The sequence below is a fragment of the Neovison vison genome, chromosome 4 (genome assembly GCF_020171115.1).
Source record: "Neovison vison isolate M4711 chromosome 4, ASM_NN_V1, whole genome shotgun sequence".
NCBI classification, from domain to species: Eukaryota; Metazoa; Chordata; class Mammalia; order Carnivora; family Mustelidae; genus Neogale; species Neogale vison.
The window spans coordinates 171,054,046-171,072,476 of NC_058094.1; the positions used below are offsets into that span (position 1 = coordinate 171,054,046).

The window sequence follows — 18,431 nt, forward strand, 5'->3', positions numbered from 1 at the left end:
ACAGAGCCAAAATCTGAACCCAACAACTTTGACACATAACCACTATGTTATATTTGATAAATCAACCATATAAGAAAAAGAGACTTCAAAATTATATAAACACTTCTTATATAGGGAAAGAGGCTGGATTGTGTGAGCTTCAAGGTCCCTTCCCAACCTGAAGACTTTTGCTCAGCGAGAAGCAGAGGTTGCCCTCGAATCAGAGGAATCCCACAGAGCCCAGCTCTGACACACAGCCCTGACACAGCTTACCAATTTAGCTCAGATAGCCGGACCCTTGAGAGGGAGGCAAAATTCCAGATGCACACATATGACCTAATCATATTTTAGTACTCTCATGTATTCCCATGTATTTTCAAATGCAGATAAACAGCTTAGTATTATTTTAGTAGCAGAAAAAGGGAAATTTTAGCACAGAGTGGGTGATACACAATGATTTTACAAGATATTAATATAATAGCTGGTCATAGCTGAAGACGGACTTGCAGAAAAAAAAGCACATGTGTGTTTTGTGGACTCCATTTGGAAAACCCTCATTCCCCACTAATGAATCCATTTCAGCATGGAGCTCACAAACATAGATGATGCATTTTTAGTGTAGTTCAAGTGTATAGCAAATAAGCACTCTAATCTCAAAGTTCATTGGGCTCATGATCATTGGCAAATATAAGCCCTTAAAACAGAAAGTGTGACCAAGCCACAGTATTTTTTTTAAATGAACTGATAGACAAACAAACAAACAAACAAAAAACAACCCAACTATTATTATATTTTTTAAACTTGAAGCTATAGCTGCAGGGTGAGATTTCTCCAACTCAACACAACATTCTAGCTACAAAATCAAATATTAACAAGTCATAATAACTTAGAGCATTCACCTTGCTGTTCTAAACCCTATTTAGACTTATTTCTCATGAAACTTATTCTGTGTTTCTAGTTTAAATTTATGTTGCCAAGAACAGATGGACAAGGAATGGAAACATATTCTTTCAGCTGTAGCCCGCACTAAAATGTACTTGGCTCTATAGCCTGGGTGTTAATATACGCATTTCTTAGATATATGTCAACCAGAAAACTACACTGTGGCAAGCACTAAAACCCCAGATGTGTGTCTGGTGATATTTATAAAACAACAATAACAACAACAACATTGAAGTTCATATGAAGTATTACATATTTTGTAACTGCTGGATTCCTAACTAGGGGAAATTTTGTGCTAATCTTGTAATGATCTGGTTGATGGGAACAATTCTACAAGAAATAAAACACTTTCTCATGACAGTTAATCTGTGAGCCCTAACTTTTCCATGAATCACAGGGATTGTCTATACCCACACCATATTGCTGCTGTCTACCACCCTCCTTCTGATTTTTTTCTTTCTTTTAATTTGTCTTTGTTTTTCTCCCTGCAAAAAAATGCCCTGAAAATCAGTCTCTACCATTAGTAATCAGTAATGAAGATATTTCTTACAGATTTAGAAGACAGGCTTTCAAATTTTCATGTTCTTAATACAAAGAACTACACAGAAAGAGTGGAATATTTGCTAACTGCAGTAAAGATAAATTAATACCATTTCCTTAAATTAGGTGTTCAGAAAAAAAAAGAGAAAGAGAAAGAAACCCTAAATTTGTGCTGTACAGATTTGCTTCCATAACACTTCCACATTTTTAAATATAATAGTCTGCACTGTCTGTGTAAAACTAATGCTTCTTACTTATTGCCTTTGAGAGATGGATCTTGATTGATTTCAGACAAAGGTAGTTTCCATCTATATAATTTCACATTTTGTTTCTATATGTAGTATCATCTAAAAACATCAAAGACTTCCTCATTTCATATTCTAGCTATAATTATTGTACATGCAGGTCCCATTGAGATGTCATAACCAATCTGATGAACCTGCTTAATTGGTTTGCTACCTGGCTACAGATTTCATACGTAAGCATTGAAGTAGCAAACTACAGCCCACGGAACAAGTCTGGCCAGCTGCTTTGTTTTTGTATGGGTTGCTGGTTAAGAATGGCTTTTACACATTTACAAAATGGAAATAATTTTAAAAGAATAATAGACTGCGACATCTGAAGAATATACGAAATTTAAATTTTAGTGTTCATAATTTAGTTTCGATGGGAGCACAGCCACACTCTTCCTACATATTTCTTCCAACAAAATTTAGATTTTTGTCTGTGTCTGTTTTCATACCACTATGGTGGAGTGGTTGCAATGAAGACCATATAGCCCACAGAGCCCAAGATAAACACTATCTGGACCTTTAGAGAATAGTACCAACCTCTGCTTAAGAGAAGGAATTAATTAGACCGTTGAAATTTTCACGTTAGTAGTGTCAAGATGAAGATGAAATGGTGTCACAGTGACCTGAATGGCATAATGTCCTTCCTTCATCAGGGTATGTATCCCTGAGTAAAACAGTTGTTCTCAACCATAGGATCGCAACACCTTTGTGTACTGTGAAGTTCCTCATCAACAATTTGTTGTTAATCACAAAGTACTGAAGTCCCCAACTACTTTGTTATAAAAGAAATGAGCACCTTAATGTTCAACATTATGTGCAGTCATTATATCCAGTTTGGACTTTTTGAACGTGTGTGTGGTGGGGGGAGTACTATACAGGAATGCAAAAATTAGGATGAGACGCAGAGATCCAGGTGACAATTAGCTCCACCTGTGAGAGTCATCCACTGAGTTTTGACACCCCCTGACATCCTGGTAATCCGAAGGGTATATCGATCCTGAGGAAGGGACTGCTTTTGTTCAGGGGAAGAAGAGTACATATTTGAAAGAGTTAACATGTCTTTCTAAATGGCTCTATGGGGGTAACAGAAGCAAGAGAATCTGCCAAATTTGATGTTTTCGTATTTAAAATAGAAAGTCCAGAAGAAGTCCTTCAGAGGGAAGAAACTTAATGAAATAATCAGAAATGGAATCAGATTAGGGCAACATTCTTCACACAGGGCCAGGGACTCTTTGACAGTATTTCAATATAATTGATGTCCTTCATTATCCTATATATTTTATTTTTATGAATTTTGAAAACATGCTCTGAACAGAGTCAGTAGATTTCACCAGACTATATCACAAATAGGATAAGAAATGCTACTTTAAAGTTTAATTTGCCTTTGACTTTATAAATTGTTTTCTGAACACTGTTAGTGCTGCATCATTTTGTTATGCAGGCAATCAGGGGGTATGAATATAAAATCTAAAACCCAGGGTTAAGGTATAGATTGGAGAACACAGGAGCAGCACAGCTAATAAGTGGGTAATATTTATTCACAGCTCAGGCTCTTCATTTTTGACAGTTATGCCCTGATAATATGTCTCATTATGTAATTGTTTCAGACTGCCATATGTGAGGGAACAGAAGAGGACGCCTTACAAACACAGACTTAATGTGGGTTGTAGCATTTCAGCATTTCGTAGAATATAATGTGTACTGAAGGGAAGAGAAGAAGGGGCAGGGCAGGGCATACTCCTTCGTGCATGGTGTCCAGCCACATGCTGCAACGTGGTTGGAGGCCAGGTCCTGGGTACACTCACTGACTCAGCATGGACATTCTGTAATCACCATAAACTGCTAATCATATCAGCATCGATTAAGTCCTTATTTGGCCAGGGTGAGCCCAAAATATCTATGGAGTTGTACCTTCTGAGTGTGGGTACTTTTTATGCCTTCTAGTGATGCTTCCTTTAGGTAGCATCTATCTGAGACATGCCTGAAGATTCCAGAATAAACTTTTAAAAAGCCAAGATATATATGAAATTCATCCATCCAAGTGAACGCTTGAGGATTTTTCCTCAACATGTCCATCTATTGTCCCACTGATTATTCAGATGGTTCCTCACATGCACAACTGGCTGTTCTCCCTGACCTCCATAAATTAGAAAATGCAAATAAGAAAATGGGGGTAATTAAAGAGAACTAAAGCAACAGTTGTTTCACAGCACCAAGTATCTAAGCATTCAAGAAGATTTTCAGCACCTAAGGTTATATACCATGCAATTATAGGTCTATCAGGGTAATGGGGAGAGTTAACGCATACACCCTATACCTACTATAAGCAGGCTCTCTGCTCAGGAATGTACAGGATTTTTTTTTTTCATTGAAGACTCCCAATAATCCTTAGAAACTGATATTATTCTCTTCATTTTATTGATGAGAAGACTATGTTACTTGTCCAAGCCTTCACAAATCTGGTATTTGATCTAGGTATACTTGACTCCAAATTCCATGTTACTGTACATGCGGACAGTAGCAAGGACCATTAAATGTTACCAGAGATGGAAAAGGAAAACAATAACAACAACATGAATAGTATCAATAATCCTACCAGTATATCATTTCAGATGTTGTCACTGAATTAAAATACAGTATAAAAAACTCACAATGACTATTCCAGGTCATGTGTGAATTATACTCTGAAGAATCTTGTAAGAAGTCTATAAAATGCAAAATGCGTTTTGGAATAGTTTCCATCCAAAGTGGTTAAAATGAAAAAAAAAAAAAACTTAGAAAATTACAGTCTGGTACATAAATGGATTAACTAGAGTTTTTGGAAAATCTAGCAGTATGAAATACCCCATTCCCTTTAAAAACTCTGAAAAATAAGGGGTTAAGGTACACATACAGAAATATATATATATATATATATATATAGTAGAATCACATGCCTGCTTTTAAAAATGACTTTTAAAGAATGGATTTGATCATCTCTTTTAAAGCCATCTGGTTTTTGAAAACAACCAGCCAGAGCTGACTATAACTTTATGTATTTTCATTCTAAAATTCTGAACTTGCCTAAATGGATCCAAAAAAAGTAAAGACCAGAAATCACAGTGTGGCATATTGTCAACAAACTCCCTTATTGGGACCAAAGTGATTCAGGGAGGGCAAATCGCTTTGTTATATGGCATACTTGAAAAGAGATTTTCACCCCGGGGTGGGGGGGGCACACAACCCAAGAAATTGTAAGCAGTTCATTCACAAGGCCCACAGAGAGTCAGCTTAAAGACTTCTCATAGCAATGTACTGCTGCAGCTGACAATGTATATTATGAGTAAATGTAAGCAGAGAGGGTGGGAGCACAGGCTAGCAATGATTCTGAACACTGCTGCGGCTCCTGGGTTCTTGAGTTAGTTTGTTCTTGTGAAGCTTTGTGGAGGGACTGAAGGCTGTGGCTTGTTTTCTGTGTGAATGGGCCATTAGTGTGTGTGTGAGGGGGGTGTTTTCACAGCACCATGCCTCCTCTGCCCTCTTCCATAAACCGAGCTACTTCACGTGTCTCCTCATAACAGCACCATCACTAAACAAAGCAAGTGCTCATGAATGATAGCCGATGTCAGCAAATTCTGAATAGCTTCTGGAGGGTGTCCTGCACCCCAACACTGATGCGTGCTAAAAGGGTGAAGTCACCAGGGAGATGACCAACTGCCGTTCTTCCAAGAATTCAACAGCAGCAACTGAAAAGAAACCACCCCAATTCAAACTCAACTTATTAGAAGGCAGTGCCAACATGATTTTATATAGGACTATGTAGTCTTCACATTCAGTTTCCAGAAACACTATGAAAATGTTATTTTCTTGACATATATTATAAAATCTAATAGCATGTTTCTCTGTCCTTTATTTTAGTTTCAATGAAATATGAGAAACACTTGTGAAAAACAATAAAATTTTAAGAATGTGGTAATGCATTTGCCCTCACTTAAAACCTAAGTGAAAATTAAAATAAGGACGAAATACAGTAATGAAGCACAGTTATTTACCATATAACAGAGCTGGTTTTTACATCTAGTTTATCCCGGTTACATATAAATATCGTACTCTTAAGTGATTGAAAGATTCCAGTATACTGGGGTTACTGTGCTTTTTCCAATCATTTGCATAAAACCCTACTGCTCAGAAAGACATCTTAGACTCCTGGCAGTATGTCTTCAGAAAAGAGGTTACACATGACTAAATAAAATTAAATCCCAGTAACCTTCATTTGGAACTTTTTGGTATTGGTAAAATATAGGATTATCTCCTTCAATCTGATGTGCTGCCAGAGAATCCTTGAAAACCTTCTGGCTTCAGGGCTTTGCACAACAGGAATGCCACAGGTGCTGGTTAAAACAGTGTGTGTGTTCAAGGAATTTTGCTATTATGCAGGACTGAGGACTCCCTCTCAGCTGACAACAGGACATGAGAGCAAAACTGGGACAAGAACTCTCATGGTCTCAAGTTCTAACAACACACTTAATAGGATTATTGCCTCACCATCTAAAGAAGAGCCACTCATGACTCATCAGGGCCTCTAGTAAAGGATGATTCAAGTCACAGAAGATTCTGCTTAATTTGTTCTTTCATTTTTTCAAGCTTATAATAGACTACAGACAAATGGACCATCATATCTAAGAGGCTACCTGTTGACAAGTTAGTACAGCTTAGTGTATACCTAGATTTTTCTATTTTTATTTTCTTCTGCCTTATAAGATAATCTCATTTTATAACTTTATGGCTACAGGAAAAGAATGATATTATGTCTTGGATTGAATTAACGTTGACCTAAGTAGTTTTATTTGGATGGGACTTTAAAATGAATCTCATTTGTAAATACTTGTAAGAAATGCAATATCCTTTGTCATGTCAATTACAAAGTTAGCAAAGAAATCCTTTCAACACATGGAATCACTTAGAAGAGAAAATTTGCAATCAACTACTGTATAGGAGATTTTCAGTATCTATTCACCTCATGATGCTTATTAATCATGTACTGACAAGTTTCCAAAGAGCTTGAATTTTAAAAAATAAATAAAGAATAAGCCCTTGTATATGGACACGTTAAGGGATTCAGATACGTACAAAAGGTCTCTGTGAGAAAGTTTTCCTTTACATTTTAAGAAGCATGTCATTTTATCTTTGTAAAGAACTGTACTGATACTAATCCAACTTTTAGAAAATACAGCAACATTCATGACTAATAGTTACGTGAAAAGCAGAAATGGAACATTCAGAGTACCTTTGTCCCTAACAACACTTGAGTACATAGGAGAAGTTCAAATGCAAACTTGCAGATTTTCAACATTGGAAAACTAAGGACTGTATCTCCCCTTTCAAGGAGTTGTTTTGTGGGTAGGGAAAGCCAAAAACCTCTTTTACAGTCCAAACTTTGTAAATATAATTCATTCTTTTCCTACCTCTTCTTATAAGAGATATATTCTTTTAAAAATAGTTTAAAACACTTTTGCATTGATACTCTTGGTACAAAGAAAAATTATTCTATTTAGTTGTATTCTTTTAAAAGTTATTTGTTTAAAAGGGCTTCACTGTATTGGTCTTGTAGCCCTTCATACAGCAGAACAAAAGCAGTTCTATGAAAGAAGTCTAAACTTGGACAAACCGTAAAAAAAAAAAGCAAAGTTCCTCTCTGTTTTTATCAAATTTGATTGCTGCAGCTGTTCCCAGTTTCTGTATTTTAAAAATAGCCTTATTCAGTGCCTTGTTGGCTAAAGGCCAGAGTGCCATTAGAACATGCTGTACGGAAAACCTCTATTCAGTTACAGATACAGAAATATATTTAAGATCAGTGGGGGTCATCTGCAGCAAACACTTGTAAAGGAAAATAGAATTTTAATGTGTTTAGACTGATCGCCACTTTTGCCACATAGTTTAAAGCTCTTGTGCAGAATCTTCCCATTAATTTTTTTTAAAATTTCAGTCAGGTAAAAATGCAAACTGAGTATCAAGTTCATTGAAAAAAATATTATTAGAAAGGTCTTGTTTCTCAAATAGTAGTTAGATAGCTGAGATACACATTTCAAAGAAGGTTATCGGTGGTTTCTGTTCAACAAGTTCACAGGTATGCCTTGAACCAGTGGAAAGGTATGTATTACTTAGCAAATGCTATGAAAGGAAACACAACTTGTCTCCGATGCAGGCCACCTAATCAATGTCCCCAGGTTTGAAACAAACCAAGGTGCCCAAGGAGAAGGAGTCTATGAACTCATTTCGAACTTACGATAAATTTATCTTTGGGCTCAAAGCGTACAGGGATAGGGTCAAAGAACTGAATTATTAGTAGCGTTTCACAGCCCAACTCTACATCTATTCAGTTCTTTCCTTTTTCCTCAAGAAATAATTGAAACTAGCATTTAGGACTAAGCAGATTCATAAAGAATGCTAATTTGAGTTGTAAGTAAAAAGAATCTGTTCTGCATGGATTATCAATAAAAAAGAAGAGATTTGGAAGCCAGGAAATGAGAATAGTAAGAAAGAATTAGAAAGCAGGGGTCTAGGGAGAACATGAGTGAGAAGAGAAGATTTTATTAGGGAAATGTACATCATTGTCAAGAGGTGAAACACCTGAGATTTCACCTTTCTTGAAAGCTAACATGTTAGTCTTCCACAATTTGGGGCAGGTTGGCACAAGACAGAAATCTCATTACCTACAACATTTATGTTAGCCTTCTGAACCCAAATTTCCACAGGGTGAAGCAAAGAGCATTTACATCATTGAACTGAAGGGGCATAGAGAAATTGGGTCAGCATTCTGCAGGCTTCTTGGGACAGGATTAGGCTCATTGTGGACCTATGGACAGAAATAAAACAGACACTGCTCTGATTTCCATAAGGAACAGGAATGAAGAGAAGATGCTCAGGTGTTCTAGGTGCAAGACATAGTAGAACCAAAATTCAGTGGGATTGAAATGGTAAGAAGAACAAAGCTCAACTAGAACTCGATCACTGGCAGCCTGTGGTAATAAAGTTCTTTATTAGGCTATTAAGTTAATATAATTATTTTGCTATGCCATTCCTTTATGATTTCCAAAATAAAAGTAGTGGTGGTGACAAAGTAATGGTATCTTAAAACCCTCAATAGTGATATTACCAAAAAAGACATTTGCTATTTACCACATTTTTTTTTAATTTTTTTATTTGACAGAGAGAGAGAGATCACAAGGAGGCAGAGAGGCAGGCAGAGAGAGAGGGTGAAGCAGGCTCCCTCCTGAGCACAGAGCCCGATGTGGGGCTTGATCCCAGGACCCTGAGATCATGACCTGAGCCAAAGGCAAAGGCTTAAGCCACTGAGCCACGCAGGCGCCCCTATTTACCACATTCTTATTATAATCTCAAAAATAACACCAACAAAAGTGTCAAAACAAAAAAGAAAAGAAAAATATTAAAATCATATATGTCGAGAAAGCTGGAGTGGCAATCCTTATATCAGATAAACTAGATTTTAAGCCAAACTATTGTAAGAGATGAGGAAGAACACTATATCATACTCAAAGGATCTTTCCAACAAGTAGATCTAACAATTTTACGTGTCATCCTTGCGCAGGGGCCATGCTAATCTTCTCTGTATCATTCCAATTTTAGTATACGTGCTGCCGAAGCGAGCACAAGATCTAACAATTTTAAATATCTATGCCCCCAACGTGGGAGCAGCCAATGATATAATCCAATTAATAACAAAATCAAAGAAACACATCAACAATAATACAATAATAGTAGGGGACTTTAACACTCCCCTCACTGAAATGGACAGATCATCCAAGCAAAAGATCAACAAGGAAATAAAGGCCTTAAATGACACACTGGACCAGATGGACATCACAGATATATTCAGAACCTTTCATCTCAAAGCAACAGAATACACATTCTTCTCTAGTGCACATGGAACATTCTCCAGAATAGATCATATCCTCGGTCCTAAATCAGGACTCAACCGGTATCAAAAGATTGGGATCATTCCCTGCATATTTTCAGACCACAATGCTCTGAAGCTAGAACTTAATCACAAGAGAAAATTTGGAAAGAACCCAAATACATGGAGACTAAACAGCATCCTTCTAAAGAATGAATGGGTCAACCAGAAAATTAAAGAAGAATTTAAAAAATTCATGGAAACAAATGATAATGAAAACACAACGGTTCAAAATCTGTGGGACACAACAAAGGCAGTCCTAAGAGGAAAATATATAGTGGTACAAGCCTTTCTCAAGAAACAAGAAAGGTCTCAGGTACACAACCTAACCCTACACCTAAAGGAGCTGGAGAAAGAACAAGAAAGAAACCCTAAACCCAGCAGGAGAAGAGAAATCATAAAGACCAGAGCAGAAATCAATGAAATAGAAACCAAAAAAACAATAGAACAAATCAATGAAACTAGGAGCTGGTTCTTTGAAAGAATTAATAAGATTGATAAACCCCTGGCCAGACTTATCAAAAAGAAAAGAGAAAGGACCCAAATTAATAAAATCATGAATGAAAGAGGAGAGATCACAACTAACACCAAAGAAATACAGACAATTATAAGAACATACTATGAGCAACTCTATGCCAACAAATTTGACAATCTGGAAGAAATGGATACATTCCTAGAGACATATAAACTACCACAACTGAACCAGGAAGAATTAGAAAGCCTGAACAGACCCATAACCAGTAAGGAGATTGAAACAGTCATCAAAAATCTCCAAACAAACAAAAGCCCAGGGCCAGATGGCTTCCCGGGGGAATTCTACCAAAAGTTTAAAGAAGAAATAATTCCTATTCTCCTGAAACTGTTCCCAAAAATAGAAATGGAAGGAAAACTTCCAAATTCATTTTATGAGGCCAGCATCACCCTGATCCCCAAACCAGACAAGGATCCCATCAAAAAAGAGAACTACAGACCAATATCCTTGATGAACACAGAAGCGAAAATTCTCACCAAAATACTATCCAATAGGATTCAACAGTACATTAAAAGGATTATTCACCACGACCAAGTGGGATTTATTCCAGGGCTGCAAGGTATGTTCAACATCCGCAAATCAATCAATGTGATACAACACATTAATAAAAGAAAGAACAAGAACCATATGATACTCTCAATAGATGCTGAAAAAGCATTTGACAAAGTACAGCATCCCTTCCTGATCAAAACTCTTCAAAGTGCAGGGATAGAGGGCACATACCTCAATATCATCAAAGCCATCTATGAAAAACCCACCGCAAATATCATTCTCAATGGAGGAAAACTGAAACCTTTTCTGCTAAGGTCAGGAACATGGCAGGGATGTCCATTATCACCACTGCTATTCAACATAGTACTAGAAGTCCTAGCCTCAGCAATCAGACAACAAAAGGAAATTAAAGGCATCCAAATAGGCAAAGAAGAAGTCAAACTATCACTCTTCACAGATGATGTGATACTATATGTGGAAAACCCAAGACTCCACTCCAAAACTGCTAGAACTTGTACAGAAATTCAGTAAAGTGTCAGGATATAAAATCAATGCACAGAAATCAGTTGCATTTCTCTACACCAACAACAAGACAGAAGATGAGAAATTAAGGAGTCAATCCCATTTACAATTGCACCCAAAACCATAAGATACCTAGGGATAAACCTAACCAAAGAGGCTAAGAATCTATACTCAGAAAACTATAAAGTACTCATGAAAGAAATTGAGGAAGACACAAAGAAATGGAAAAATGTTCCATGCTCCTGGATTGGAAGAATAAATATTGTGAAAATGTCTATGCTACCTAAAGCAATCTACACATTTAATGCAATTCCTATCAAAGTACCATCCATCTTTTTCAAAGAAATGGAACAAATAATCCTAAAATTTATATGGAACCAGAAAAGATCTCGAATAGCCAAAGGAATATTGAAAAAGAAAGCCAAAGTTGGTGGCATCATAATTCCGGACTTCAAGCTCTATTACAAAGCTGCCAAAATCAATGGTACTGGCACAAAAACAGACACATAGATCAATGGAACAGAATAGAGAGCCCAGAAATAGACCCTCAACTCTATGGTCAACTAATCTTCGACAAAGCAGGAAAGAATGTCCAATGGAAAAAAGACAGCCTCTTCAATAAATGGTGTTGGGAAAATTGGACAGCCACATGCAGAAAAATGAAATTGGACCATTTCCTTACAGCACACACAAAAATAGACTCAAAATGGATGAAGGACCTCAATGTGAGAAAGGAATCCATCAAAATCCTTAAGGAGAACACAGGCAGCAACCTCTTCAACCTCAGCCAAAGCAACATCTTCCTAGGAACATCGCCAAAGGCAAGGGAAGCAAGGGCAAAAATGAACTATTGGAATTTTATCAAGATCAAAAGCTTTTGCACAGCAAAGGAAACAGTTAACAAAATCAAAAGACAACTGACAGAACGGGAGAAGATATTTACAAACGACATATCAGATAAAGGGCTAGTGTCCAAAATCTATAAAGAACTTAGCAAACTCAACACCCAAAGAACAAATAATCCAATCAAGAAATGGGCAGAGGACATGAACAGACATTTCTGCAATGAAGACATCCAGATGGCCAACAGACACATGAAAAAGTGCTCCATATCACTCGGCATTAGGGAAATACAAATCAAAACCACAATGAGATATCACCTCACACCAGTCAGAATGGCTAAAATCAACAAGTCAGGAAATGACAGATGCTGGCGAGGATGCGGAGAAAGGGGAACCCTCCTACACTATTAGTGGGAACGCAAGCTGGTGCAACCACTCTGGAAAACAGCATGGAGGTTCCTCAAAATGTTGAAAATAGAACTACCCTATGACCCAGCAATTGCACTACTGGGTATTTACCCTAAAGATACAAAGGTAGTGATCCAAAGGGGCATGTGCACCTGAATGTTTATAGCAGCAATGTCCACAATAGCCAAATTATGGAAAGAACCTAGAAGTCCATCAATAGATGAATGGATAAAGAAGATGTAGTATATATACACAATGGAATACTATGCAGCCATCAAAAGAAATGAAATCTTGCCATTTGCGACGACGTGGATGGAACTAGAGGGTATCATGCTTAGCGAAATAAGTCAAGCGGAGAAAGACAACTATCATATGATCTCCCTGATATGAGGACGTGGAGATGCAACATGGGGGGTTAAGGGGGTAGGAGAAGAATAAATGAAACAAGATGGGATTGGGAGGGAGACAAACCAAAAGTGACTCATAATCTCACAAAACAAACTGAGGGTTGCTGGGGGTGGTGGGAGAAGGGGGGTGGGGTTATGGACATTGGGGAGGATATGTGCTATGGTGAGTGCTGTGAAGTGTAAACCTGGCGATTCACAGACCTGTACCCCTGGGGATAAAATTATATGTGTATAAAAAATAAAAAATTTTAAAAAATCATATATGTCTGTTGCTAGGCTTGGTGTTGACTATGTATGTATGCATGTGTGAGATATATATATATATATATATATATATATATATATATATAGTAAGTGTGTAAACCTGGAGATTCACAGACCTGTACCCCTGGGGATAAAAATATATTATATGTTTATAAAAAATAAAAAATTTTAAAAAATCATATATGTCTGTTGCTAGGCTTGGTGTTGACTATGTATGTATGCATGTGTGATATATATATATATATATATATGATATATATATATAGTGATGAGCAAGACTCAACAGAGACTCTTAATATAATTGCTAGAAAGGAGAGGTTCTCATTTACCATACATTCAGAAGTGGGCATAAGTCTGGAACTTCCAGAGGGCATCTTGCTACCACATGGGAGGAGTCATTTTGGTTTGTAAATTGAGCACTTGGATTCACCATTTCCATAGTCATGGACTTTTCCATTACATGAGCAAATAAATCCACTCTGTCTCTTTTAAAATCACTTCAAATTTAAACATATAAAATAAAGACCAGTTTAGCCAGTTGAACTGGTTTTCTCTCCCTTGCAGCTAAATGACACCTGAGTGACATGAATTCTGGTTCCAAATACTGCCAGATTCATTGTCCTCAATATACTTTGGTAGTGTCATTCTCTTTCACTGCCACTTTTAATTGATTTGTATTCCTTAATGAGCAAGAAACTTGGCATTTAGCAACTCATAATCTTAACTTTATTTCCAATACTCTTTCATGCAAATTCTCAGATTGTCCAAACTACTCTTTTCTGTTCCCTTCAGTAGACTTGATTACCCCTACTCTGCTGACTGTTGCCCTCAAGCATGGAAGCATTTTTGTCCTCTCCTATTTAAATTCTGTCAGTCCTTTAAGGCTCAGGTATTATCTCTTCCATACTGCTTTCTCTAATGTCATCAACCCATAGCTAAATGTTACAAAAACACAGTATCATTATCACCTTTTTGGCACTCAACTTACATGGGGATCACAGAAACAAAGTTTCACAAAGTGTGGCTCCCAGAGTGTAAGACCTAACAGTTAAAAAAACGACACATGTCACTTTGCACTTAGGTCATTTCATTGTCTAATGGTCTACTATGAGACTCCTTACTGTTGAGCTTGAATATTATCAGTATTTTAGTCCAAGTCAGCTTTTTCCTCCACACCACTCACAAAAGTTGCCCCCATTTTGACACAGCTATTACGAATTTCTAATTATCTCATTCTGTTTCATCATGACTAGGGATTTCTGGCAAGAATTATTACTTTCCTGGCTTAAATTTGATCTCCATATTTATTTTCTTATATCATACATATTGTTTCATAATATTACCTAACTTCCATTTGTTCATTTATTCATTTACTTCACACAACACAGTTACATGGAGCACAAAATAGATGCTCAGTAGATCAATATATGCCAGGTATTGTGAATGAAATTACGGTTCCTATTCTCAAAGAGGATATTATCCTTAAGGGAACTGACCTACAAGGAAAAATGTCCTATAGTATAATTCATGCTACAATAGACATATGCAAAGTGTAAACTGAAAAATGGAGTGTTTGGCTCTATGGATGGTGACGGGGGGTGGGGAAAATTGGGGTAGTAAGAGTTTATGCAAAGTCTTTCTGGAATTGATGACACTGAAGATCAATTTTAGTTATCTGATGTTGGGGTGAGTGAAACTCTCCCCAAATGAGAAACATGTATGAAAATAAAATGATATTTAAATCACATGCTATATCCAGTGGATTATAAAAATCTCTATTTTTCTGGCTTATAAATATAAGAAGGAGAGGTTGTGATTAAGTGAGATAATGAGGACTCAGTCATGAAGGGCCTTATAACCTTTGCTAGTTTGCTTGAATTGTCCTTGTAGCTGACTGAGGGCCAGTTAAGATTTCCAAGTGAAGTAGAGATGTGATGAGACTGCATTTCAAAAAGAGCATCTAGAGAGTCATGTGGAATCTGGCTTATGAGGAAATGAGGTTAAGAAGCAAGGTGATCATTTCGAAAGAAGCACTGAAACAATCCAGATGAGAGATGACAAAGAGGTAGGTAAGGCTGAGGCCATGTGTAGAAGAAGGAAGGTTGTGTATGAGGCAGAACTGGCAGTACCAGAACCTGGGAGGTGGGGAATGTTAGAAGGTATGACCAATGACAATGTCTCCAATCAATATGGAGAAAATGCTTGGCGGGGGGAGGTTAAGTTGGGAGAGGACAAGTTGGGAAGTAAAAACATGATGAGTCTGATTTAGGATGTGCATGATATCATGAAACTCTACAGAGAGGACTACTTGGAGAAACATGTCTGTGTATCTGAACACTATTTTCAAATTCACTTAAAATCTTTAAGGGTAAGAATCGTATACTGTGTCACTTTATAGTTTGTTGTTGGTTTGTTTCTTAGATCCTCAAATGCACAACCTGGCATAGAACAAACAATCAATAAGCAAATGTTGAATTAGTAATAATGTACTGTATTAAGTACACTTGAAGCTTTCCTGATAGCCTTCTTCAAGTGTTGCCAAAGGATAGACTCACCTTTGAACTTGTTTTACAACGAGTACTAGTTGGGGGGAAAAATGGCTCATGACTTCAGAGATAATTTCTTAAAGTGACAAATGTATTCCTTCTGATTAAGGGTAAACGTTGATAGATTACTTTTATAGGGAATGATTTCTTATATTAGTTTGTCTCTATTTAGTTTTCTAAATTTTTTCCCATGACATACTACATTCATAGTACTTAAGAACTGGGCTTAAGACATTGTTAGATGTTTTATTTTTTAAAACTTGAAACCCAAAGCATTTCTTATTGACATCATTTTATAGATGGGGAAAAGAAGTCAGAGAATATAAATTATTTGTTCACAGTTATTCAGTGAGTGTCTACAGTTCTGCTCATATCACAGTTCCTCCTTGCCTCTCAAGGATACCAACGGAAGATTCTTTGGATGACTGCCATTAATTAATAATATCTCATCAAGGTAAATTTTAGAGACAAAACTGTTGTTATCTAGCCATTCTGCTTGTTGAAAACTCCTTTGTCATTATTAATTATTCTCTATTTTCACCCTGATTCTAGAATGTTGATAATTTCATTTGCTGTAAAAATGGACATCAATTTGCCCCATTCTTTGTTATCTGTACAATAGTGTAAAGAAGTTAGGATTACATCTGTAAAAATAAAGTATTATATAACTACCTACTAAATGTTTTATTCTCAAATATTTCAAAAAATAATTATAATTTGATAGCATTTTAATATTTAAAAATTCTTTAAATCAGATATTTCTGATTATTTAACATGTACTGCAGGTTACTTATTTTCATAAGATACTAATCAGACCATCACATTGTTAGTTGTTAGAAATATTTTATGAATTTTGAGTTCTATTAAATTGATGATTTATTTTTTCCAGATAAGTCACCATGCAAGAGGCACTTACTTATTACACGTTTTTCAGCATATGTTGCAAGTTTATTTTAATGCTGAAGAGGCACATTATGATCAAAGCAGAATTCTGCCCAATTTAAACTGTTCCAAGCTATTTTCATACATTCACTCATGTAATACTGTAAAATTTACATTAAAATGAACGCTCCTCTACAATTAAGTGATTCAGTCAACATTTTAAAAAAAAGGTGCAAATGTGTGCAACGTGAAAAAAAAAATCAACAGATGTGCGAATAATCTCTGCTTGGGGATTTGTATCAAAAAGAACATTACCCCCCCAAAAAATTGCAACACTTATTCTTTCTACAGGCTGAAGTTTCTCTGCACCCATGTTAAAGGACATACACAAAAACAATAATGAGATTTTCTCCTGTGATGATAAATGGATGAGTCAATAACAAACTGAAGTGAGGAGCAAATAAAATAATCTACAAAATCAACAAAAGCTCTTAGAGATGGAAAAATGTATTTTGATTTGGCCTCATTCTTATACTTCTCTCTCCTGATAATGGATACATATCGAAAGTAGCAATGACTCAAAGAAAGTAGCAATGATTCAGAGAAAGTTCATATGTAAATGCAGGAATATTTAGCATTGAAATAGGAATTAGCTAGGATATAGTAACAAAATTAAAAGCTTGTCATCCTAGAGGATCTGGCCAATGCATGCAGCTGGCCAGATTGTATATTAAATAACTGCAGGTTGACAATTCACATTCTAGTGAAATAAATGGCATCTCCTTAAAGTTTACAGAGCATGTCCTTAGCATTCACATACACTGAGGCCCTGGCAAATATCAAGAAGCTATAGGAAATGTGAAGACATTTCTTTCCATGGGATAAATGAGATCAAAGTGCTTCACAAAGCTTCATTTAGGTTCCCAGGAGGTATACTGTAGTGACCATTGGAAGAATGTCCGGTCTTCCATCTACTTCAGTAGGTGTGAGACAAAGAATAACTTGATGTGTCAATTGACAATCTGAAGTATTTAGACAATTTGAAGCTTCTTGTCAAATAACACTGATCAAAGTTACTTAAGTGTCATCCTTATTTTCTCCTCACCCTGGTAAATGTTGGATATTTATCCCTCCATCATTTCAGCTGAGCTCCCTAGTGTCATCTATTTGAAAAAATATAAAATTGGAAATCACACTAATTGACAAGGATATTCCTAAATAGGAGGAAAATGTGTTGATGAATTGTACTTAAGCATATCATCCATTAATGTTTTTTCAACTAATTAACATTTATAGAAATCATTGCTATACATCATATCAAATCACATACATTAAAACAAGGACAGTGACCTTGTTCACAAAGTTCAATACTTTCTCTTAGAGTAGGTGGAATTATAACACATGGAAAACATGTATACTGAGGCTTAATATATGCAGCCAGGTTCAACTCTGACGTGACCCAAAGTTTCAACTGTTCTGATTTACTGCAGCTCTTCCACACAGTTCTACATGTAGCATTGGTAAACTGAACCTTCTAAGTTTGTCTGTATGTGTGTCTATCTAGATAAATACGAATGAGGAAAATGATTAGCCAGAGGACTTTGGTTAAGTCACTGATTATACTTCTATCCATTACATAAGACTGACTTTCCATATAGATTTTAAATTGGGAAATATAAAACAGCTGAGAAAATACAAGGCTTATGATTTGGTGACTTAAATTGTTTCATAAAAATCTTCATTGGCTCTTTGCCCGTGCGAACTAAAAGGTTCAAGTTCTTAGTCAACTGGCTAAAAGGAAGTTTAGAGTGTTTCTGGAACATGAAAC

General features: G+C 36.3%; 1 protein-coding gene and 1 non-coding gene across 5 annotated transcripts in view; both read right to left on the bottom strand.

Moving 5' to 3' along the window:
* The window catches only part of DGKB (diacylglycerol kinase beta), a 693,878-nt gene that overhangs the window by 36,495 nt on the left and 638,952 nt on the right, over window positions 1–18,431 (bottom strand). The gene's annotated exons all lie outside the window — the stretch shown is intronic.
* LOC122905707 lies at window positions 9,302–9,404 on the bottom strand. Its single transcript, XR_006384400.1, has one exon. It is a non-coding gene; the product is annotated as a U6 spliceosomal RNA (small nuclear RNA).